The 25,434-nt window shown below is 37.9% G+C and overlaps 1 non-coding gene across 1 annotated transcript; it reads left to right on the top strand.

Moving 5' to 3' along the window:
- The first annotated feature begins 21,704 nt into the window (after nt 1-21,704).
- On the top strand, nt 21,705-21,811 carry LOC128291037 (small nucleolar RNA R71). Its single transcript, XR_008280814.1, has one exon. It is a non-coding gene; the product is annotated as a small nucleolar RNA R71 (small nucleolar RNA).
- The last annotated feature ends 3,623 nt before the right edge of the window (nt 21,812-25,434 follow it).

Below are 25,434 nucleotides of genomic sequence, written 5' to 3'. Positions count from 1 at the left end.
CTTTATAGTTCCGCCAAGCTAGCTCGGGGATCGGAAGCTGTCAGAGAATTCGATTACATTATCAAAAGAATATTGGGTATAGTGAATTTGATAACTTGAGTATGGCATGTATAGGGGACTTGGTTATTTTGTGATATGTGTCATGCAAATTTGGCCAAGTTGTAAAGGCCTCTAATATTGATGATTCATTTTGTATTGGCTGTGTGACATGGCTTATATTTGATTATTGGGTTGTAATCTAATTATCCATGCATGTATGTGCTAATATCTTGATGATGTGATATGTTATTGCTTGGTGAATGTATGATGAAGTATGGATTAGATGCTAGAAGATAAGAAATGACTTAATGGCTTAAGATGATCATGGTTATGAATATGTATTATGGAATTTGGATAACAAATTTGGTTATGCATGAAATTGGTGTGGAATGCCTCTAAATGGTGTGACTAATTGAATGTGCTTTAGGATGATATTTTGAAGGCATAAAAATGCCATGGCATTGGATATTGAGTGTTTAAATATGCTATGTTGCATGCTATGAAACATGTTTGAGAATGTGGATGAGTGAGGGTGGCAATTGGCTTGGAATATAGCCTCTAAATTGTCCACACGAGTAGACACATGGGCATGTGTCTAGGCTGTGTGTGACACACGGTCTGCCCCCATCACCCTAGTTTTACAAGTCAGTATGCCCAGTAGTAAAAACACGGGGGTGTGTCTTGGCCATGTGAGAAACACGATCTACCCATATGGGCGTGTGCTCTAGCCATGTGAAGTCTGCACCATTTTATGAAAAATTCAGTTATTTTTAATGTACCACACACACGAGTGTGTGATACGGCTGTGTGACCTTATTTTGATGATGACATCATAGTCAGAGAGTTGCACGAGTTGAGGACACAGGCGTGTCCCATACCACACGCCCGTGTGTGACCACACAGTCTACCCCCACAGGCGTGTGACTCTCCAAAACAAGAAAATTGATAAGTTGCCCAAAGTTTTTCTAAAGTTCTCGGTCTAGTCCCGAACCACCCCCGATGTATGTATGAATGAAATTGCTTTGAAGAAAAAATTTATAGGTCAGTTTTGCATGAATGTCTAAGTACAAGTCCGGTAATGCCTCGTTCCCTGTCCTGGCATTAGACACGAGTAAGGGGTGTTACACTTCGTTTTACTTTCCATGTCTTATAGTGTCACCAAGGTAGCTCTGATTGAGAATCATCGAAGATCGCATCACACCATGAAACTGTCATTTTGGGTATCAATGATCTTAAACATTTTGAGTGTATGACATCTATAGGGACTTGGTCATTTTGTTATATGTGTCATTATGATTTTGACCAAATGTGTTGGCTTGTAAGAGTCAAGGGCTTGATTTGGTATTTGGCCATGTAAATTGGTTCATTTTGGTTAAATTGATTGTAAGCTTATATATATAATGTAACACCCCGAACCCGGCCTGGACGTTATAGCCAAATTTGGCGATGTCACATTGAAGTGTTTTTCACAAAGAGATATCATTGAGAAACCCTTTCCATATTTATCTTCGTTGTGTGATCTTAATGATGATTTTAAAACATGTCTTTCATTTCAAAACTTGCGTCCCAATGAAAACGTATTTACTTTAAAGACTTTTTGAATGCAAATATATCGTTTTATAGCGGAAGCTTTCTAAAATAATTGCGTTCTTGCATTTACTTTGTGAAAAAGTTGTTTCTTTTTTTAAAACTCGAGTTCCTAATACTAGCAGTTATAACCAAAGAAAATTAAAATCCTAAATTAAAAATAAAATCCAAAAAGGCCTTATTACAATAAAAATACCCAAAATAAAATTACTTATAATTTAAAAATCAAATACAGAAGTATGTGCAATTGTGTGGCCACCTTTGAGTCCCTTACAGCACCGATCTGCCTAAGACTGTGGATTACCTGTACAGATAAACAAATGGGTGAGTTATGAAAAACTCAGTGTGTAATCCCATATCAAATAAACAAACAATGAGTATACATAGTCTAGGCCTAAGCCTAATCCAATGACGGTTCAGTATTAGTTAGGGCCTTGGCCCATTACCGTATCAGTAACAGTTTGGGTCAGAGCCCATCTCAGTGACAGTACAGTATTGATATGCAATCAAGAGGTCATACCCAACCAACCTCTACACTCCATCTCTATCCAACCCTGCACTCCATATGGGGATATAATCAACCCACCTATCCTTACACTGCGAGTAGTACTGGTTGCGGCACTAAATAGTATTTGCAGCAGAGCTGCCAGTACAATACACTTCCTCCAATCATAATAAAACCCACCCCCATGCAATATATCATGCATTATGTCATGTCGTGTCATAATATCATACGTGTATTCAATATGTTTAAAGTGGCATGCTCAAATATAGCCATACATCTCATAAGGGCATAACAATTATTTTATCACATACAGGCATAATAGTCATTTTATCGAGTAGGGGTCCAGGTACACTTACCGACCCAACAGTAAGTCCACAGTTGTCTCGGGCGACCCGTGCAACCTTAACAGTCAAATAGTGGAAATGGGCCCAAGGCCCATAATGCAGGCCCATGTGGCCCACATAGCCCAGAAATGGCCTTGGCCGTATGGATTACACAGCCTGGCCCAATATTTCCCACATGTCTGTGTGGTTTATCCATGTAGGGCCTACATGCTCGTGTGGCCCATAAGCCCAGTTCAGCCCGAAATGGCCCAAAATGGCCTCAGCCCATAAAATCGCTCATGGCCGGCCTCAAAGATCAAATGCCCATGTTTAGTCACACAGGCCACCACACGAGCGAGCGCACGCCCTTGTAGCATCATCGTTTGCTTATTCTAGCTTTTGCCTATTTCCACAGTTTAGATAATGTTCACACACATTGTTTGCGAAAGTGTGCAAATAGCCCACGAGCACTCCAACCTATTTTCAATCACAAGCTTTGGTTAATTGCTTACTAATCGAATTAACAAGAACCCTAACCAAAACACTTATCCAAAAGATTACCTATCGCTTGCCTTGGTCGATCGATTGAGGCTTACACACTTAACCTGCTGCAAGAGACTGATCACTAGGCCCTAGGGGTTACCTGCATTCCAACCTAACCTTCTTAACCATTAATCAAATGAACAGTTTGAACTAGACGAATATTCACTTACCAAAAACACAAAGCCAAGATTAGAAGAAAGAAACAATCGGCCTACACCCAACACAAGAACCGAAAGTACACTATATGACAGAGGCAAAAATGGGCAATTGCACCCCTAGCAGAAAACGGCAGCACAGGAAGATGTTAGGTGAAGACTAATATGGCAAAGAGGGAGAGAGAGAAAAAGAATCATGCACCCAAACCGAAAGTCAGACTTACCAAAACGCCAAACTGATGAACAGGAATGACTATAGAAACTACAGATAGTAATGAAGGGAAAGTCGACACAGTGAGGGTAAGAGAAGAAGAAACAATCAGTCAAGGAGAAAACCAATTGAGAGAGGGAAAAGGGGATATTAAGCCAAAGAGGAAAACTGATCGGGAAAGGGGAAAAAGAAAGAAAATCGGCCAAAGGGATGAAGCAGTATAACGGATAGAGGAAGGATGTTCGGCCATAAAATAGAAGGAAGAGAATCGGTTAGACGAGGGCAATAGCCGGAAGGGAGAACACAATCAAAGAAAATCGAAAAAGAAAATACCCGTATGCACTCTAACAATATTCAGCCTTCAAGTAGAAATGAACCAAAAGAGAATTGATAGAACCCGAAATGAGGAGCAAATACCAACCCTAAGCCTAATTGTAGAGTGCCCAACATTCAAATTCGGCAGAGCACTCTTTCTCACATCAACTTCTCACAATTTCCTCCCCAAATCCCTCCATGCCATCCACTCCTCCCTCAACTACTTAATTCAAAATTCACTCAAACACTTCAGTAGTTCAGGTTGACTAGAACTCCCACACGGCCTTAGTAGCAAAATATAACGCTCCCATTGCTCAAAGTAGGAAATGGAACAACAACACGCGGCCTATCCCCTAGACCAGCAAGCCCTTTCTAACATGTTTTACCCCCATTTATTTAAAAGGCTACTTCCTAGAGACAGGGTTTATTCATGTTAAAAACAAAACTTTTGTACAAGCCAAAGTTTGAACCCAAGACTTCTCAGACACTTCCTAGAACACTTAACCACTGAAGCAGACATGCATTTGTGTCACACAAACATACGAAAATAAATATTAAGGATTTTTGAGGCGTTACAACTCTACCCCCGTAAAAGAAAATTTTGACCTCAAAATTTACCTGATCAAAACAGATGAGGGTATTGTTGTCGCATTGTTTCCTCAGGTTCCCACGTAGCCTCCTTAGAGCTGTGATTACGCTATAGTACCTTAAATAATGGAATAAAATTCTTCTTTAAAACCTTTACATCTTGATCTAAAATCTGAACCGGCTCCTCATCGAAAGCCAGATCTGGTCTAACCTCAATCTCCTTAGCAGATACCACATGGACCAAAAACGTTACCTCTCGTAACCAGAACTCACATTTATTGAACTTGGCGTACAATTGTTTCTCCCTCAGAATTTGCAGAACCACTCGGAGGTGTTCATCATGTTCATCCTAAGTCCTCGAATACACTAGAATGCCATCAATAAAAACCACTACGAATCGATCCAGGTAGGGCTAGAATACTCGATTCATCAGATCCATAAAAACCGCCAGTGCATTCCTCAGTCCAAACGGCATCACTAGAAACTCGTAATGACCATAACGAGTCCTAAACGTTGTCTTGTATACATCAGTCTCTTTAACCCTCAGTTGATGGTACCCCGATCGAAGATCAATATTAGAGAAAACTGAATCTCCTTGAAACTAGTCGAATAGATCATCTATCCTCGATAGGGGGTACTTATTCTTAATGGTCAATTTATTCAACTGCCGATAATCGATGCACATATGCATGGATCCATCCTTCTTTTTCATAAACAAAATCGGTGCTCCCCACTGAGACACACTAGGGTGGATGAACCCACAGTCCAACAACTTTTGAATCTGAGCTTTAAGCTCCACAAGCTTCTTCAGTGCCATTCTATAAGGGGCGATGGACACCGGAGCTATACCAGGTAGGAGCTCAATTCCAAACTCAATTTCACGGTTCGAAGGTAACCCAGGCAGCTCATCAGGAAAAACATCCTGAGTCTTTAACTATTCTGATATCCTTAACAGAAGAAACCCTAGAATCAGAAACACCGATGTAGGCTAGATATGCCTCACAACCCTTATGAACCAATTTCTCAGCCCTTAATACAGAAATCACATTTGTCAAGTAGTTCTGACGCTCCTCAATTACAACTACCTCGTCATCCTCCGCAGTTCTCAGTACCATCTGTTTAGTAGCACAATCCAAACTCACTTGATGTTTAACTAGCCAGTCTATTCCCAGAATTATATCAAATTCTTCAAAAGGAAGTTTCATCAAATCTGCCAAAAAAGATAACCCCTTGAACCTCCAAAGGCACATCTTTGAACAGTTTATTTACCCTCACTGACTGCCCCAATGGACTCAACACAGTCACCTCACTCGTAGTACTCTCAACCAAGATACCCAAAGTCTCAGACACATAATAAGCTATATAGTAGTGAGTAGATCCTATATCTATCAGTGCAGTGTAAGGTACATTATAGATAAAAAAAATGTACCCGTGATAACATCCGGTGCATCTCCATCCTCTCGGCGATGTGTAGCATAAACCAAAGCTGGCTGCCTCGCCTCAGTATGACCAACACCTCTACCCTGTGCTCTCTAACCATGGCCCAAACCATTACAGCCTCTGACTTGACCACGACCCTTTGGCAACTGTACAGTACCCATACCCGTGGCTTGTATCTGAGCGACCTTCGTGGACAATCTCCGATACGACGCTCTAATGATCCACATCTCAAACATGTACCAATCCTTTTCCAGCACTCACCCTGATGGTGTCAACCACAATCAGCACAGGGCTGCTGTAACACCCCGAACCCGAGACCGTCACCGGAGTCGAACACTAGGTGTTAACAGACTTCAAACCACTTATTGAGAATTTCCCAGACAAGCTGCCAATCTGTGTACTAGTCGCTTCAAAAATCATATCTTGAGTTTTACAACTCGAAAATCAGTTTCGTAATTTTTCCCTGAAACTAGACTCATATGTCCATCTACAGATTTTTTTCTAGAATTTTTGGTCGAGCCAATTAGTACAGTTTATTAGTTAAAGTCTCCCCTGTTGCAGGGATCGACTACACTGACCTTTGTGCGTTACGAATTGGATATCTCCCTGTACAGGGCTTAAATACTGATGTCGTTTGTTTCTATAGAAACTAGACTCAGAGAGGAATCTACACATATATGGCATGACTCCTAATTATCTCTGGTTAATTTACAATGATTTTCCAAAGTCGGAACAGGGGATCCAGAAACCGTTCTGGCCCTGTTTCACGAGAACTTTAATATCTCTTAAAATACAGCTCATATGGTCGTTTTGTTTCATCCATATGAAAATATACCCATCAAGCTTCGAGTACGTAATTTTTTTTTAGCTATTAATTCCACTTCTACTATTTTTAGTGATTTTTCGATCTCATATCACTGCTGCTATCCGCATAGCGATTCTGCAGAGAACTATGCCAATTTCATAAATCCTTCCTTAGCCTTACTACTCGTCCATCATACGTGACACAAATTATGGCCACCTTATCAAAATTAAGGTTTCTAAGACTCGTGGCTATAGATTGTAGCATCCCACTCAAACGACCACATAGGCCATTTTCACATGGCTTAAAGTTTACAACCCAAAATTTAACAAAACAAAATAGCTCATACATGCCAAATGTTCTCCTAAGTCGACTAAGAAGACAATACCAAAAATTGCTCGCCGGTGTGCTGACTTCGTTGACGGTTACGAACACTCAAAAGGAGACGAGCCCAAGGAACCTAAAATGGGTGACAAGAAAACAACTCAGTAAGTCATAAGCATTCCACAACCATCCATTAATACAATTGTCATAAAATGAAATAATGAAACAAGGCCAAATGTTCCAGCCATACCGAACTATACCATAGTTCCTTAGATCTTTCGGATCAATCTCATACCAAGTCATACATTTACATTTCATATACTGTTCAATAGGATATTTGAAGCAATTTCCATACATCATTTCATTTCCGCAACAATCATGCAATCAAATGAACTTTCATCTATTCCACGATACCTTATTTACGGAATGCAATTGAGATCATCACATAGATTTAAATCTTACCAACTCCACCCGAGCATGAACATAGCATCTATTAGCCATGAACTCAAGGTGCTTACTCTTTCCGCTGTCCATACTCATCTCGATAAAGTCACGCCTCCATATAAATGTTCAATCGGAGATATGTGTAGAGTTCGCACACATAGTGCTTAATACTCAATCACGCACACTTAGTGCCATATGATTCAAGCCCGCACACATAGTGCCATATAGTCCAAACTCGCACACTTAGTGCCGTACATTACAAGCTCGCACTCGGTGCCAATCTCGTCACCGTACACATCTATTTCTCGCACACTTAGTGCCAAGCAAACTTCCTACACATTTCACTATCTCTTTTACGTTCAACATTATCATCTTTTCATACACATACATTTGTATATATTTCATCTCATTAAACACAATTGCATAGATATTACAATCATTTAAGCAATTCAAATATATGCTTAATGACTTACCTTGTGTTGGGTAAAAATAGTCCAAGTCGGCTACTCGATGACCTTCGCCTTTCCCTTGCTTGATTCTCCTTCTTTAACTCCTTGAACTTAATCAATAAATCAACTAGTTTAACCATCTCGCTAAACATTCATAATTCAATTACACATGCATATGTATGTTTGTATATTCGCAACCATCCTCACTTATTACCCATTTAGTCAACAATCTAAGCCAAGATAAGGCTTCAATATGGTTGCCTCTAACCGAATACATGCTCACCAATTTTCCTTCATGTGGCCAAATATGCATGTCCATGTTGAGGCCATTTATGCACTTATTACCACACAAAACAGCATACATTTTACTAACTAATACCTTTCCATATTGTAACTCAATACACATCTATCATTTCCTTCATAACCAAAACATCATCATAAGTAAGTATATACCTTAAGATAGTATATACGTCATACCAATACATCATGCTCAAACATATATACATATATGTATGCTAGAGCCGAATCTCAAGTTGATTGTAACTAAACATGAACATGATTTGAAACACAAATCTTACTCTCCATGCAAAGAGCATAAATCACACTTGGGGATGCACCATGGCGAATACATCACAACACCATAATTTTGGTCATGATTACACAAAGAACTTAGTATATCATTCAAAAATGCTCAAAGAAAATCTAAGAGTCCTCAATCCACCATCACATGTATCATCATCAATCTTCATATTTAACATGCAATGGCATTAACTCAAAATCCACCTTGGCCAAATACCATCCCCATGATATAACAAAGATTTGAACCATGGGCTAATAAGAACATCAAGTTAACAACCAAAACATGCATGAATCTCATGGCACAACATCAAACATACCTTAATCTTGATGCAAATATAGCCAAACCTCTTCCTAATCCTCTTCCAACCTAAGCATGAAGCAAAATTCCTCCTTCCCTCTAGTATTTTCGGTCAAGAGAGAATGAAATGGATGAGCAAAATTTTTTTCTTTTCTTTTCTTCCATGTACGGCAATGGGGGTTTCACTCACACACACACATTTTTTTTCTTTACTACCCATGCTTATTTGTTTATTGTTTCCCCTAATGCACCAACAAAACATGTTTCATGACATGTTTAGCCCATACTCCTTGTCATGGCCGGCCATCACTTGTAAAAGGGGTATTTGACATGCAAGGCCATTGTTTTGCATGCATGCTTTAATTAGTCATCATACATTTCCCATCATACTTTCAAAGTTTTCTACTAGGTCATTTCTAGTGAAATTCACATTTATAACTCTAAATTAAAGCATCAAAATGTCACACATGAGTTAACACATATTATAGGCATCAAAATAAATATCAAATTATTTTTATGCCTCGATTTTGTGGTCCCGAAACCACATTCCGACTAGGGTCGTTTTAAGGCTGTCACAGCTGCAGTCCAATAACAGCAACAGGGGCCCAAACTCTAACCGACCCATCTACTCTGGCCCTTTTCTTAGGCATCAGAAAAGAACTTGAGGGCTCCGAATCCCTACTGTTCTTACCTCTCACGTTCTCACGGTTCTGACGCTCAGCACGCTTTACCTCCTCAGTGATCTTCGCCTTATCAACTAGTGCAGTAAAATCTCACTCCCTCTGCGGAGCTATTAGAACTCGTAAACTATCCCTGAAACTGTCCTCAAAACCGTACTCAGTTGCCACCATCCCTCACGCATAGCGGCTTAAATGCAAAAATTCAACCTCATATTCAGCCACTGATTTATCCTCCTAATTCAGATTCAAAAACTCTCTCCTTCGGGCATCCACATAACTAGCACCCACATACTTTCCCTGAAAAAGAGTCTTGAAGAATTCCCAAGTCAGTCGATCGGGCTGAGTGTCCTTCTTAACCATAAGCCACTATTGGTAAGCCTCATCTCTTAGCAGTGACACTGTACCCTTTAGTTTCGGTTCAGGGGTGAAGTCAAGATCATCCATTATCCTCTCTGTGGCCTCAATCCAATACTCAGGCACATTAGGGGCAACTCCAACAATTCTCCTAAAAATCTCAGCTCCATTAGACCAGAGTCGTTCTATAACCCACCCACGACCCACAGCACTAGTATTGTGCCCAGTGACCCTCTTCAAAATCTGAACATAGCTTGGGACAGTGCGTCGTCCCCAGCTACACAATCATGAGACCCAGTCTCAGTCACAGGTGAAGCCGGTGCCTCTTTAGCTTCAATATTAGGCATGTGGCCAGATGACAAAGACCCAGCTCGAGCACCTCCACGGCCTTTGCTGCGGCCTCTAGTACCCCTTCCACGAGTACCTCTGGTGCTCATTTATCGAATTGTGTTTTATCTATATTAACAGTTTTATGCATCATTTTTACTGTTCCTGTGTTTATTAACAGATATTTTATGGAAAATAGTATCAGTAATTTAGAGTTCATTTACGTAGATCGCAGTCTTATTACATTTTTTAGTTTACCTTAATAGAGTATTTCAGTACAGTCTACTACCTACGGTAGTTTCATTATTTCAATTTAAACAAACAACAGTTTTAGAATACTTACAGAATCGGTGTCGGAGACTCGGTGTACCACACATTTAGTAAAACATTTTAAAATACTTCAAATTATTTGAAACAGTTCTTTTTAGAAATTCCAAGTTTTAAAAAAAACCCAAATCCACAGTCGAGTTTTACAGCCTGGCTCTAACACCACTAAAAGCAACACCCCGAACCTTGCCTGGACGTTATGACCGAATCTGACGATGTCACATTGAAGTGTTTTTCGTAAAGTGTGATATCATTGAGAAACCCTTTCCATATTTATCTTTGTTGTATGATCTTAATGATGATTTTAAAACATGTCATTCATTTCAAAACTTGCGTCCCAATCAAAAGGTATTTACTTTAAAGACTTTTTGAATGCAAATATATTGTTTTATAGCAGAAGCTTTCTAAAATAATTGCGTTCTTGCATTTACTTTGTGAAAACGTTATTTTTTTTTAAAAACTCGAGTTCCTAATACGAGCAATTATAACCAAAGCAAATTAAAATCCCAAATTAAAAATAAAATTCAAAGAGGCCTTATTACAAAAAAAACCCAAAATAAAATTACTTATAATTTAAAAATCAAATATGGAAGTACGTGCGATTGTGTGGCCACCTTTGAGTCCCTCATAGCACCGATCCGCCTAAGACTGGGGATTACCTGTACAGATAAATAGATGGGTAAGTTATGACAAACTTAGTGTGTACTCCCATATCAAATAAACAAACAGTGAGTATACACAGTCTGGGCCTAAGCCCAATCCAATGAGGGTTTAGTACCAGTTAGGACCTTAGCCCATTACAGTATCAGTATCAGTTTGGGTCAGAGCCCATCTCAATGATAGTACAATACATATATGCAATCAAGAGATCATACCCAACCAGCCTCTACACTCCATCTCCGTCCAACCCTACACTCCATGTGGGGATATAATCAACCCACTCATCCCTATACTCCGAGTAGTACCGGTTGCGGCACTAAACAATATTTGCAGTAGAGCTGCCAGTACAGTACACTTCCTTTAATAATAATAAAACCCATCCCTATACAATATATCATGCATCATGTCATGTCGTGTCATAATATCATACGTGTATTCAATATGTTTAAAGTGGCATGCTCAAATATAGTCATACATCTCATAGGGGCATAACAATTATTTTATCACACAGGGGCATAATAGTCATTTTATTGATTAGGGTTCCAGGTACACTTACCGACCCAACAGTAGGTCCAGAGTCATCTCGGGTGACCTGTGCAACTTTAACAGTCAAACAGTAAAAATGGGCCCAGGGCCCATAATGCAGGCCCATGTGACCCACATAGCCTAGAAATGGCCTTGGCTATGTGGATTACACAGCCTAGCCTAATATTTTCCACACGTTCGTGCAGTTTACCTGTATGGAGTCCACATGCCTGTTGGACCACACGGCCCAGTTCGGTCCGAAATATCCCAAAACGGCCTCGACCCATGAAATCTCTCATGGTCGGCCTCAACGATCAAACACCCATATTTAGTCACACGAACCACCACACGAACGAGCGCACACCCGTGTAGTATCACCGTTTCCTTATTCCGACTTTTGTCGATTTCCACAGTTTAGATTGTGTTTACACACCTTGTTTACGAAAGTGTGCAAATAGCCCATGAGCACTACAACCTATATTCAATCACAAACTTTGGTTAATCGCTTACCAATCAAATTAACAAGAACCCTAACCAAAACACTTATCTAAAAGATTATGTAACACCCCTCACCCATATCTGACGCAGGGACATGGTTCGAGGTGTTACTTGGCTTGACTCAATCAGTTATACAAAACTGGGCCGTAAAATTTTGATGATTTGGTTAAAACTTTTACTTTCATAAGCAATTCGTTCCTTAAATGGGCTTACGAGGCTCAAAACATACATTTGAGACAATTTAGACTTAACTGAGAATTTAGGAAAAACTTGGTGAAATTCAAGCTTTAGGGTTCCACACGCCCGTGTGACTCAGGACAGACCCATGTCCTCAGCCCGTTTGTGACATTGATTTTAGGGCACGGCCATTACACACGCCTGTGTGGCCTACCCGTGGGCAATTCTCACTTATAGACACGGCTATGGCACATGCCTGTGTGGCCTAAATGTGGATGATACTAATTTAAAAATTTAAGTGCAGGGGGACACACGGCCATAACACACCCCCATAGGGGTGAGCCATGTGTCACACACGGTCTAAACACACGCCCGTCTTTCTTGCCCGTATGGACAAACTAGGCTGTCTTCCAAGCAATTTTTTTACCCAATTTGCACAACCTACACAAGATCATTTCAATATGCTAATTCCATCCCAAAAGACATCAATTTATCCATAGGAGGAACATCATATACATTTGTCAAAATGAATAATAGCTATTATCTAGGCTCAATACAAAATGAAGGGCTTTTATCTTAAGCCAATATACATAAACAATTCTCAATAATACAACTCCCTAGTCTAGCCCTAACATACCATAATCAAAAATATAAATCCAACTATATCGAATATTACGGCTGATAGTGTGATCGATATCTCTAAATTCAAAGGATCCTCGAGCAAATGGTATTACTAAAAGAAAAGGGAAAAGAAAGAAAGTAAGCATAAAGCTTAGTAAGTTGCATATAAATATATATATATATATATACAACGACAACTTCACCATTTACCAATTATGCTCATAGCTCAAAGGTAAGTATAAATTAGACTTACTCATTACCATCAACTCAAATCATGTTTTCTAATCGAGCTCATTACTCATGCATACCTGATCGCAATTTTCTGGCAGGTAAGTTTTTTATATTTATAATTAATCATTCTTGAAACTAACTATTATCACGATGTAGGCAAGTGTACCTATCGAATAGTAGTATAGTTTTAGCAAGACCGAATTGTCGAACCCAAATGAACTAAAAGTACTAGTAATGACTGTCTTTTTATTATCTAGCCTAAGAATAAGGGGATTTTGTTTTAACTAACTAATTGTCTAAACTAAGAATTCACAGAAAATAGAATTGAGGAATTACTTTTGAAAAAACGATTGAATTAAGACAATACCTAAGGAAGAATCCACCTAGACTTCACTTGTTATTCTGACTCCAAATCGGACAATTTATTCATTTAACTTGTTCCGTAGAGATCCTGAAGTTATGTTATTATCCCTATTCAAGACTAATAACGTCTAATCCCTAGATTGAATAATTGAGACTTTTCTCTAATTAACACCCTAGGGTTGCATTAACTCGATCTATGGATCCCCTTATTAGGTTTCACCCTAATTCTGTAAAATCTTGTCACCCTATCTCTAGGCTCGCAATCAATTCCGCTTAATCATGAAAAATGTACTATTAGACAGGGTCTATTCCTCTTCTGAATAAGAGCACGTCTTGAATCAATAACCTGGGATATCAAAACAAGAATTAAGATACATAATTAAGAACAAGTTAAATATTTATCATACAATTCAGAAAATAATAACAAGATTCGTCTTAGGTTTCATTCCTCTTTAGGTATTTAGGGGATTTAGTTCAAAACTAAATAAGAAAACATCTCAGAAGAATAAAGAATACAAAACATAAAGAAAACCCAAAACTCCTGAAGGGAAATTGAAGAGAGATCTTCAGCCTTGATAATGAATCCGGCTTCTGAGATGGATCAATCGGCTTCCTTGGGATAATTCCTTACCCCCTTCTCCGTCTCCCTTTTCCTCCTCTTCTAGGGTGTATTTATAGGCTTTGGAATGCCTAGAAGCCCTCAAAAGTGGCATTTTCTGAATTGGACTTAACTTGGGCTCGGCAGGGACACGCCCGTGTGTGATTACTTCAGGCCGTGTTCGAGCTTGTTAGAATGGCACAGGCGTGTGCTATGCCCATGTGAGTCGTGCTCCAATTCTGCCAGATTGACACGGCTGTGTGGCCTTCCCGTGTGAGGAGGTCTAGGCCGTGTTGATTTCGTACTTTGGCCCATTTTCTCTTTTTTTGGCCCGTTTCTCGTTTCTTTCGCTCTCCTATGCTCTCCTAAGTATAAAACATGAAATTAAAGTATTAGAAGCATTGAATTCACCAATTCTAATGAGAAATCATCCATAAAATGCATTAAACATGGGGTAAAAATATGTATAATTTACGGTTTATCAAATACCCCCACACTTAAGCGTTTTCTTGTCCTCAAGCAAAATTCTCAACTCATAATCAAAATAATTTCTCCTCAACTTATAATTATTATCGATAATTTCTCAAAATAATCCATAGGTAATCATACATTGAGAATTCAACTAAAAGAACATAAAAGTGTCAAGCATTCCAAGTTGAGTATTTAGTCATTCAAACTTAGGTGCTTCCCTTCGTCTAAGTAGTTACCTTTGATTCAGAATATCACCGAGTTTCACATCCTCACTAAATGTTCACTCGAATCACTCGAGGTGTTTAAGGATAATAAATTAAGCACTCAATAGTCAATAATGAAAAGTCATTACCATTGGCTTGCATGAAACTCAAATCTTCAACACTATAATTTAAGATGATACATCAATCAAAAGGTCTTTAGAGGGTTGTAATGAGGCTTGGTTAGGGGGTGTGGTCACAAGCTGAAAGAAAGGGTTAGAATCGAGATTGAATTGAAATGTTGCCTAACTAGAAAAAAAGTTAATCTTCACTTGCGTACAATAGAGCTTCTCTCAGAATATGAAATTATAAATATGCATGCATAGTTTTTTTTTTTTAAGAACAAGTTAAATAATATAGACTAAATATCAAGAACAAAACATAGCTAGGCAATCCATTCAACTCAAATATCGACAAAAATAGGGATTAATTTAGGGGATTTCAACAATAATGGGTTAAAGGTTAATATTAAGGGTAATACAAGAAATAATTTGTTAGGCTCAAGGGGGTTTACTAGGGGTTAATCGTGGAGGTAGGCTTTTCATGGCATGAGTGGGTTAATCCTAAGTGCCTTAATCATTTTGATATATCAAATCAAATAGTGTGGTCTCGACATACATAATCAAACAAGCTCTAGAATAACAGTTCAATACTGACGTACTCAAAGCAATAATAAAAGTGAGCACGAAAGGACGAATAGATGCTCAAAAGGCTCAAAAATCTCACAAAATTATGGCTTTTTGATGTTTAGACTCGTGAATTCCAATTTAAAGTAATACCTAGACTTGGGGAAACAGCCTAAGATTTTGAATTCTTAAAAATCAATTCATCATGCTTGATTCTCTATTGTCTTAAAGTTTAAAACAATCGATGCATAAATGCCTATGTGTTAATTCAAGATATATCAATCAAAATCATAAATCAATTAAAATTTATCCTAAATATGATATGTGAGTTTTTCAAAAGAACAGGGTGATTATTCAGGGATTTTTCTGATAATGAAATAAATACCCCCCACACTTAAGATGTACATTGCCCTCAATGTACAAAGATAGATGTTAGAGTATAAAAATAAGATAGGGAGAGAAGTGAAACTTCCTGTATGATGAATTCCTCGAACTAAAGTTTTGGAGAGTGATCGGTTTGGGAGTGGAGGAGGATACTCCAACGGTCGTAGAGGTTCATTAGGCTATAAGTCCTGCGCCAAAAGAATATTATATCTAGTGGTAGCTATAGTCGTGGTCAAGCAGGACATGGCAGTCGTGGGGAACCTTTCCCGGTGGAGTTGTAGTTCCTATGTGATGATGAGCTTAAGAGCTCTATATAACTGTGATAAAATTAGGAACTTTTTAAGGGATATTAGGAAGAATAAGTACTCGAAAAAAATAACCGAAATTAATAATTAAAAAAATAAAATTCTAAAATCTAAAAAAATAAAAAGTAATTTCAATAAAAATTAAAAACATAAAATAATAAATAAATACTTCTAAACATCTTCATCGCTGGATGGTTCGCGAGGTGGGACTGGCAATGAGATGTGGAGGTGCTGACAAATCTGCTATAGAGTAGCATCAATGTTGTCAAATCGTTGAAAATACTACTGCTCGAATAGGGTGAAGCATTCAGAGATGTCAGCATATGAAGCCGCCGCATGAATTGGACGAGAGGGTAGTGGTGGCTGGAAATAGGGATCAGGGAGTGGAGAAGGGGAGATTTCGGCTAGGGTTTTGAAAGGGGGAAGAAGATGAACAGTGGTTTGCTTATATAGGGGAGGGCCACACGGCCACGCCCGTGTACTCTAAAGGTGAGCTCGTGTTTTTCAAATTTTTTGAATGAGGTCGTGCCCGGCTACTATCCCACGCCCGTGTGTCTTGGGCGTGTGTGGCACACGGCCATATCGCATGGTCGTGCCTAGCTTTGTTCGCTTCTCCCACGCCCGTGTGTTAGGGTACCACGCCCGTGTATTATTGTCCATGGCTTAATGGCACGGGCGTGTCTCTTGCCCTTGTCGAAGAAATAGAATAGAGCCTTACCCCTGGTATGCCCGTGTTTTTCCATTCCCACGCCCGTGTTCACCTATCAAGTTCACCCACGGCCATGTCGCATGGCCGTGGAGATTTATCGCATCCCGTGTTTTGGGGAAATATTTTACCCTGTTTTCGCACGGCCGTATCGCACAGTCGTGTTTCCATCTGTGTTGGTCACACGGCCTTAAGCACGGCAGTGTGATCGGCCGTGTGGAGTTGGGAACCTGTGCTTCAAATACCCTATTAGTGACCTAAATGTTTAAAACTTGAATTTAAAATAATTTAAAATTCTTAGTACTCAGGTTGCCTCCCGAGAAGAGCTTGTTTATAGTCTAAGATCGACTGTTACCTTGTTGGTATATTCAGGGTGGTTTGTGGAGTCGTAGCTCCTCTCCATCGACTTTAAAATTATCATCATTATAAAGATTGAAACAGTGTCCATTTACTTTGAAAGTACCGTATGATGGGTGACTTACCTCTATTGTGCCATATGGACGAATAGCTTGAATTATGAAGGGTCCTGACCATCGTGATTTGAGTTTCCCGAGAAACAATTTGAGTCTTGAGTTGTATAGTAAAACGGGATCTCCAACTTCAAATTAATTCTGTTACTTTAAACGAATGTCATGGCGCCGCTTTGTTGCTTCCTTATATAGGCGTGAATTTTCGTATGCATTGGCTCGCCATTCATCTAGCTCGTTCAACTACATCAACCTATTTTTTTCCTGCAAGTTCGGGATCAAGGTTTAGAAATTTAATAGCCCAAAAAGCTTTATGCTGTAGTTCGAATGGTAGATGACAACTTTTTCCATAAACAAGTCTATAAGGTGATGTCCCTATAGGAGTCTTAAAAGCAGTTCTGTAAGCCCATAAGGCATCGTCTACTTTTGTTGCCCAGTCTTTTCTGTTTGATTCTACTATTTTTCAAGGATCCGCTTGAGTTCTCGGTTTGCTACTTCAACTTGTCCATTAGTTTGAGGATGGTATGGGGTGGCTGTTCTATGATGAACTCTGTATTTCTTAAGGGTTTTTTCAAATTGGGTATTACAAAAATGAGTGCCCCTGTCACTGATAATTGCTCTAGGTGTTCTGAATCTTAAGAAGAGTTTTTTAAGGAAACGTACTACCACTCTAGCATTATTATTAGGTAGAGCTTGGGCTTCTACCCATTTGGACATGTAGTCAACTGCTACTAAAATGTATTTATTTCTGAATGAACTGGGGAATGGGCCCATGAAATCGATACCCCAAACGTCAAATATTTCATAAGAAAACATATAGTTTTGAGGCATTTCATCACGTTTAGATATGTTACCTGTTCGTTGGCATTTGTCACATAAAGTAACATACCTAATAGCGTCTTTGAATAACGAAGGCCAATAAAAACCTGATTCAAGTATTTTGTGTGCGGTCTTAATTCCACCATAGTGTTCTCCGGTTGGCCCTGCGTGGCAGTGTTCCAATATTTTTGCTATTTTTGATCTTGTAACGCATCTTCTGATGACTTGATTTGCACATCTGTGAAACAGAAATGGATCGTCCCAAAAGTAGTTTTTCACATCATTAAAGAATTGCTTCTTTTGCTGGTGTGTTAACCCTTTTGGGATAATCTTAGTAGCTAAAAAAATTTGCGATGTCTGCAAACCAAGGTACTTCGGAGTTAGATATAGTAAAAAATTGTTCTTCAGGGAACAAATTATTTATTTCCACGTCATCTAGTTCTTTGGTATTGGATTTCTCGAGCTTGGACAGATGATCAGCCGCGAGATTTTCAGCTTCTTTCTTGTCCTGAATTTCCAAGTCGAATTCCTGCAATAGGAGAATCTATCGAATGAGTCGAGGTTTTGCATCGATTTTAGTTAAAAGGTAGCGAAGGGCGGAATGGTCGGTGTAAACAAAAACTTTAGACAATATGAGATATGATCGAAATTTATCAAATGCAAAAACCACAGCTAGCAACTTTTTTTCCGTAGTAGTATAGTTTTCTTGTTCAGCCGTTAAGGTTTTGCTGGAGTAATAGATAGGTTGAAAATGCTTGTCTCTTCGCTGTCCCAATACTGCACCTACTACAAAATCACTCGTATCACACATTAGTTCAAATGGCAAGTTCCAATCAGGTGCAATTATGATTGGAGCATTAATTAATTTATCCTTTAAAGTATTAAATGCTTCTAAACATTCCTGATCGAAGTTAAAAGGTATATATTTTTCTAGCAATTTAGTCAAAGGCTTAGCTATTTTAGAAAAATCCTTAATAAATCTTCTATAAAAACCAACATGTCCTAAAAAGCTTCTAATAGCCTTAACTGAACTAAGAGGTGGTAATTTTTTGATTGTTTCTATTTTATATTTATCTACCTTAATCCTTTTACTAGAAATTTTATGCCCTAATACAATACCTTCTTGAACCATGAAGTGACATTTCTCCCTGTTAAGCACAAGGTTTGTTTCCGCACATCTTATTAAAACTCATTTTAAATTTTTAAGGCAGAGATGGAAAGAGTTACCGAATATCAAAAAATCATCCATGAAGACTTCCATGATATCTTCCACGAGTTCGTCAAATATGGCTACCATACAACGCTGAAAAGTAGCAGAAGCATTACATAATCCAAAAGGCATTCTACGATAAGTGAACGTACCATATGGGTATGTGAATGCCGTCTTTTCCTAATCTTCAGGAGCTATTGGGATTTGGAAGTAACCAGATAGTCCATCTAGAAAGCAGTAATACATGTGTCCGGATAATCTTTCTAACATTTGGTCAATGAATAGCAAGGAGAAGTGATCTTTTCTTGTGGCATCATTCAGTTTCCTGTAGTCTATGCAAACTCTCCACCCTGTAACTATTCTTGTTGGGATTAATTCATTCTTCTCGTTGGTCACAACCGTCATGCCTCCTTTTTTAGGGACAACCTGCACTGGACTTACCCAAGAACTATCAGAAATAGGATAAATAATTCCAGCATCTAGAAGTTTAATTACCTCGGCTTTTCTTCCTTCATGTTGGGGTTCAGACGTCTTTGAGCTTGCACACACGATTTGTATTCATCTTCCATCAAAATTTTGTGGGTGCAAAAATAGGGGTTGATTCCTTTAATGTCAAAAATTTTCCATGCTATGGCCTTCTTATGTTCTTTTAATACTTGGATTAATTCCTCTTTCTCCTTGGGTTGCAAATTAGAAGCAATAATAACTAGTAATGTAGAATTATTTCCAAGGAATGCATATTCTAAATGGTTTGGTAATTGTTTAAGTTCCAGTTTGGGAGGCTCCTCAATATAGGGTTTTTGCTTAAGTTCATCGTTTATCTTAATACCCTCATATTCTACTTGTCTTGACGAATGGTCATTAGGTTCCTCACTTGTCTCCTTGTCTTGAGCTGGATACGATTCTGTCATCTCCTCTTGTACAATTTCCTGAAAGGAGTCTTGAGTAATATGATCAATAGAGTCAATAAAATAATATGAATCATCCTGTTCCCTAGAGAATCTCATAGCATCATAAATTTTAAAGATCATCTCCTCGTCACCTACTCTAAATACCAATTTACCTTCACCCACATCAATCACAGCTCTAGCAGTGGCTAGGAATGGGCGCCCTAAAATTAAGGGTACTTCCACATCTTCATCCATGTCAAGTACAACAAAATCAACAGGGAATATAAATTTATCTACTTTTACTAGTACATCTTCTATAATACTCCTAGGATATTTAATAGATCTATCGGCTAATTGAATACTCATCCTAGTAGGTTTAGGTTCCCCAAGACCAAGTTGTTTGAACATTTTATATGGCATCAAATTAATACTAGCGCCTAAATTAGCTAGTGCTTTTTCAACATTCAGATTACCAATTAAGCAAGGGATAGTAAAACTTCCTAGATCTTTTAGTTTGGTTGGCAGCTTGTTTTGGAGTATGGCGGAGCACTCCTCATTGAGTTCTACTATAGATAAGTCCTCGAACTTCCTTTTATTTTTTAGAAGCTCCTTCAAAAATTTTGCGTAGGTAGGCATCTACGAGATGGTTTCAAAAAAAGGTAAGTTGATATGTAATTGCTTAAAAAGTTCAAGAAACTTACCGAATTGTGCATCAATGCGATCTTTTTTTAATTTTGCTGAGTATGGAACAGGTGGTGTATATTCCTCTGGCACTGATTTGTCACTATTTTCGGGTTTTTCTTCCCTCCTTTCACTTTCCACAGCTTCTTGTGCTAACTTCTTTTCAGATTCTGCTAACACTTTCCCTCTCCTTAGTGTAACTGCTTTGACATGCTCTCTTGATTTGGTATTACTAAATAAATTTCCTAATGGTCTTTCCGAGATTAGTTTGGAAAGCTGGCTTATCTGAGTTTCGAGTCTTTGGATCGATGCTTGTTGATTTTTAAGTGCTACCTAGGTATTTTAGAAACGGGTTTCTGACACTGATATGAATTTTGAGAGCATCTCCTCAAGGTTCAATTTCTTCTCTTGTTGATAAGGTAGCTGTTGAAGATTTTATGGCTTTTGATTCCATTGACTATCCCAGGAGAAATTTGGGTGGTTCCTCCAACTTGCATTATAAGTATTACTGTATGGATTATTTTGAGATATAAAGTTATTGTTATCCATGTAGTTGACTTGTTCCTCTTCGGTTGTGGGATTGAAGGATTGATATTCTGTATGCACACCTCCTCTGCTTAAGTCACACCTCATTACTGGATGTACCTGCGTACAACTAAGAAAACTATCAATCTTTTTATTGAGAAGTTCTACCTGATTTGATAGCATAGTAACTGAGTCGACATTATAAACGCCGTCTGTTTTCGTTGAATTTGTCCTCATAACTTGCCACTGATAGTTATTTAGTGACATCTCTTTTATAAACTCATAGGCATCTTCCAGTGTTTTATTGTTGATGGTTCCGCTAGCATCTGCGTCAACCATTTGCCGAGTCGAGGGATTTAGACCATTGTGGAATGTTTATACTTGAAGCCAAAGCGGTAACCCATGGTGAGGGCACCTTCTCAGTAAGTCCTTGTATCTCTCCCATGCATCATAAAGTGTTTCTAAATCCATCTGCACAAAAGAAGAGATATCATTACGTAATTTAGCCGTTTTAGTCGGTGGAAAGTATTTCAGTAAAAAATTTTCGGTCATTTGTTCCCAAGTAGTAATTGACCCTCGTGGTAACGAGTTTAACCACTGTTTAACTTTGTTCCTCAATGAAAAAAGAAATAACCATCAAACTGAACAAACTGCTGTATCATTTGAATTATGTTAGGTTTCAGTTCAAAAGTATTTGCAGCTACAGCCGGTCTAACTATGCTAGACTCAGTTCCTGTTAAAGAAGGTTTAGCATAATCATACATAGTGCGTGGAGCAGGATTTTGATTAGCCGCAATTGCAGGAGGTAGCTGATTGCCTTGTTTTTCAGCCATCTCTTCGATTGGGGGTTGAGTATCGTCTTCTTGTTCGTTCTCTGTGTATCGTAAGCTCTGCCTTATTTCTCTTTGATTTCTACTACCTGTACGATCAATTTCTTCGTAAAAAAGTAATGGTCTCGACGGGTTTCTTCTAATCATAAACTATAAAAACTTGCCAAGAGAAAGAAAAAGTAAATTAATAAATAATAATAATAATTAAATTAAATTAAATTGCAAGAAAAATAAATGGCTAAAGTAATAAAAATTGAGCGTTCCTAATATTTTAGTTCCCCAGCAACGGCGCCAAAAACTTGATCACATGGTTTCGTGATAGGTTTTAAATATTTATAATTACTCTTTCTTGAACTAACTATTATCGCGATGTAGGCAAGTGTACCTATCGAACAGTAGTATAGTTTTAGCAAGACCGGATTGTCGAACTCAAATGAACTAAAAGTACTAGTGATGACTATCTTTTTATTATCTAGCCTAAGAATAATGGGGTTTTGTTTTAATTGACTAATTATCTAAACTAAGAATGCACAGAGAAAAGAATTGGGGAATTGCTTTTAGGAAAATTGATTGACTTGAGACAATACCAAAGGAAAAATCCACGTAGACTTTACTTGTTATTCTGGCTCTGAATTGGACGATTTATTCATTCAACTTATTCCGTAGAGATCCCTAAGTTATGTTATTATCCCTATTCAAGACTAATAACGTCGAATCTCTAGATTGAATAACTGAGACTTTTCTCTAATTAACACTCTAAGGTTGCATTAACTCGATCTATGGATCCCCTTATTAGGTTTCACCCTAATCTGGCAAAATCTTGTCACCCTATTTCTAGGCGCACAATTAAATCCGCTTAATTATGACAAAAGTACTCTTAGACAGGGTCTATTCCTCCTCTGAATAAGAGCATGTCTTGAAACAGTATCCTAGGATATCAAAACAAGAATTAAGAACACATAATTAAGAACAAGTTAAATATTTATCATACGATTCAGAAAATAATAGCAAGATTCGTCTTAGGTTTCATTCCCCTTTAGGTATTTAGAGGATTTAGTTCATAACTAAATAAGAAAACATCTCAGAAGAATAAAGAATACAAAACATAAAGAAAACCCAAAACTCCTGAAGGGAAATTGAGGAGAGATCTTCAGCCTTGATGATGAATCTGGCTTCTGAGATGGATCAATCGGCTTCCTTGGGGTAATTCCTTACCTCCTTCTTCGTCTCCCTTTTTCTTCTCTTCTAGGGTGTATTTACAGGCTTTGGAATGCTTAGAAGCCCTCAAAAGTGGCCTTTTCCGAATTGGACTTAACTTGGTCTCGACAGGTACACACCCGTGTGCGATTACTTCAGGCCGTGTTCGAGATTGTTAGAATGGCACGGGCGTGTGCTATGCCCGGGTGAGTCGTGCTCCAATTCTTCCAGATTGACACGGTCGTGTGGTCTGCCCGTGTGAAGAGGTCCAGGCCATGTTGATTTCGTACTTTGGCCCATTTTCTCTTTTTTTTTGTCCCGTTTCTCGTTCCTTTCGCTCTCCTATGCTCTCCTAAGTATAAAACATGAAATTAAAGTATTAGGAGCATCGAATTCACCAATTCTAATGAGAAATCATTCATAAAATGCATTAAACATGGGGTAAAAATATGTATAATTTACGGTTTATCAGTGTTCTACCCGTGTGAGTCGTGTTTCGATTCTGCCAAATTGTGTGACAGCCCTAATTTGGCCCTAGTCGAAAAGTGGTTTCGGGACCACAAAACTGAGTCACAAAAATAATTAGATGTTATATTCTATGCTTATTATATGTGAAAGTGCATGTGTGAAAATTTCATGCTTTGATTTTGTCATTTGTGAGTGAAATTATGAAATAGGACTTATGAGAAAATTCTTGAAAATGTGATAGGTTAATTTGTAGTGGCCAAATAAATTGTAGTGCAAAATAAGAGGATTTGCATGTCAAACTTACCACTTTAGTTGTAGTGGCCGGCCATGATGGGAATGATAAGCAATATGTGCATTTAATATTATAACTTAAGTATGGTGCAAATAATATATGCATTTTATTTTAGCATTATAATAGTTAGTGGATGATGGGCATTTCATGTCTTTTATATTAAAGAATTAAATGTTTAATAGATTAATAGGATGAAATATGAATTTTTATAATAGAAAATGGTGATAAAAACAAAGTTACACCCATCCTTTCTCCTAATTATTGCCGAAAACCATAAAGAAAAGAAGAGAAAATGAAGCTAAGGCATTCGGCTATGGGGAATGTATAGATTAAGGTATGTTTAATGCTCATTCATTGAAAATCTTTGTATATTTGGAGTGGTCATCAAGTATAGAAGTTAGCTCATGGCAAAATTTTTGTAAATTGATGAAGATGACATTCGGTCATGGATGTTTATATTTCTTTGATGTTGTTTTTGATGTTTGTGTATTGAGAGTTGATAATAGATGGAAGTTGAATGGTTGTTGTATGTAGATAGCATGCATGCTAATAGTGTTTTTATTTTCTACTTAATACCTTATTGATTATGAGTTAACATGAATGTTCAGTTGAACATATACCTTGAATTATGTTCAAAAAATTTAATTGATTAGTTGTACTCTTCTTTTTGCTTTTGAATATTCGAAATATTGAAGGTGAAAAGCTGGAAAATTTCAAGTTGAAATGTTGTCCAAATGCTGGAAATTTAGCATGCATATTCTTTTATTTAAATACTTTGACCGAATGTTGAAGTTAACTTGCATGCTGTTGATTCTTGCATGAGAGAGTTAAAATTGAACTTAAGATAGTTTATTACTAATTAATTTGTCTTTGTAATGTTGTAAATTATTGGCTGTCAAATTAGGACAAATTTATGGTGCTTAGCTAATTAATATGTCTTGAATCATCAGTAAATTATTGGCTGTCCAAATTAGGACAAAACCATGGTGTTATGTGCTAGCATGATATGTATGTGTGATTTAAGTGAAAAACGTTTAGATGATTTATAGTAATCGGCTAATGTGTTTTTGTGGATATAGATGCCGAATGTGGACTTAAGAAATTAATTGGAAATTTTTTTGTTTATTTAGGTGATAGAAAGTATGAAATGGTCTTATGTGATACGTGTATATAAGTAGAAGGAAATGAAGTGTCGTATATTTTTGTGTATAGGATTAATTGCACTTTGATTTTAATGTGCATGATTATTACTATGATTAAAATGTGTGAAAGCCGAATATACTCATGATACCATGCTTGATTAGTTGATTAACAATAAGTTAAATTTGTTTAATTCAAGC

The sequence above is a fragment of the Gossypium arboreum genome, chromosome 3, assembly GCF_025698485.1.
Source record: "Gossypium arboreum isolate Shixiya-1 chromosome 3, ASM2569848v2, whole genome shotgun sequence".
Taxonomy (NCBI): domain Eukaryota; kingdom Viridiplantae; phylum Streptophyta; class Magnoliopsida; order Malvales; family Malvaceae; genus Gossypium; species Gossypium arboreum.
Note: the sequence above shows the minus strand (reverse complement) of the source record. Positions and strands in the feature narration are given on the sequence as shown.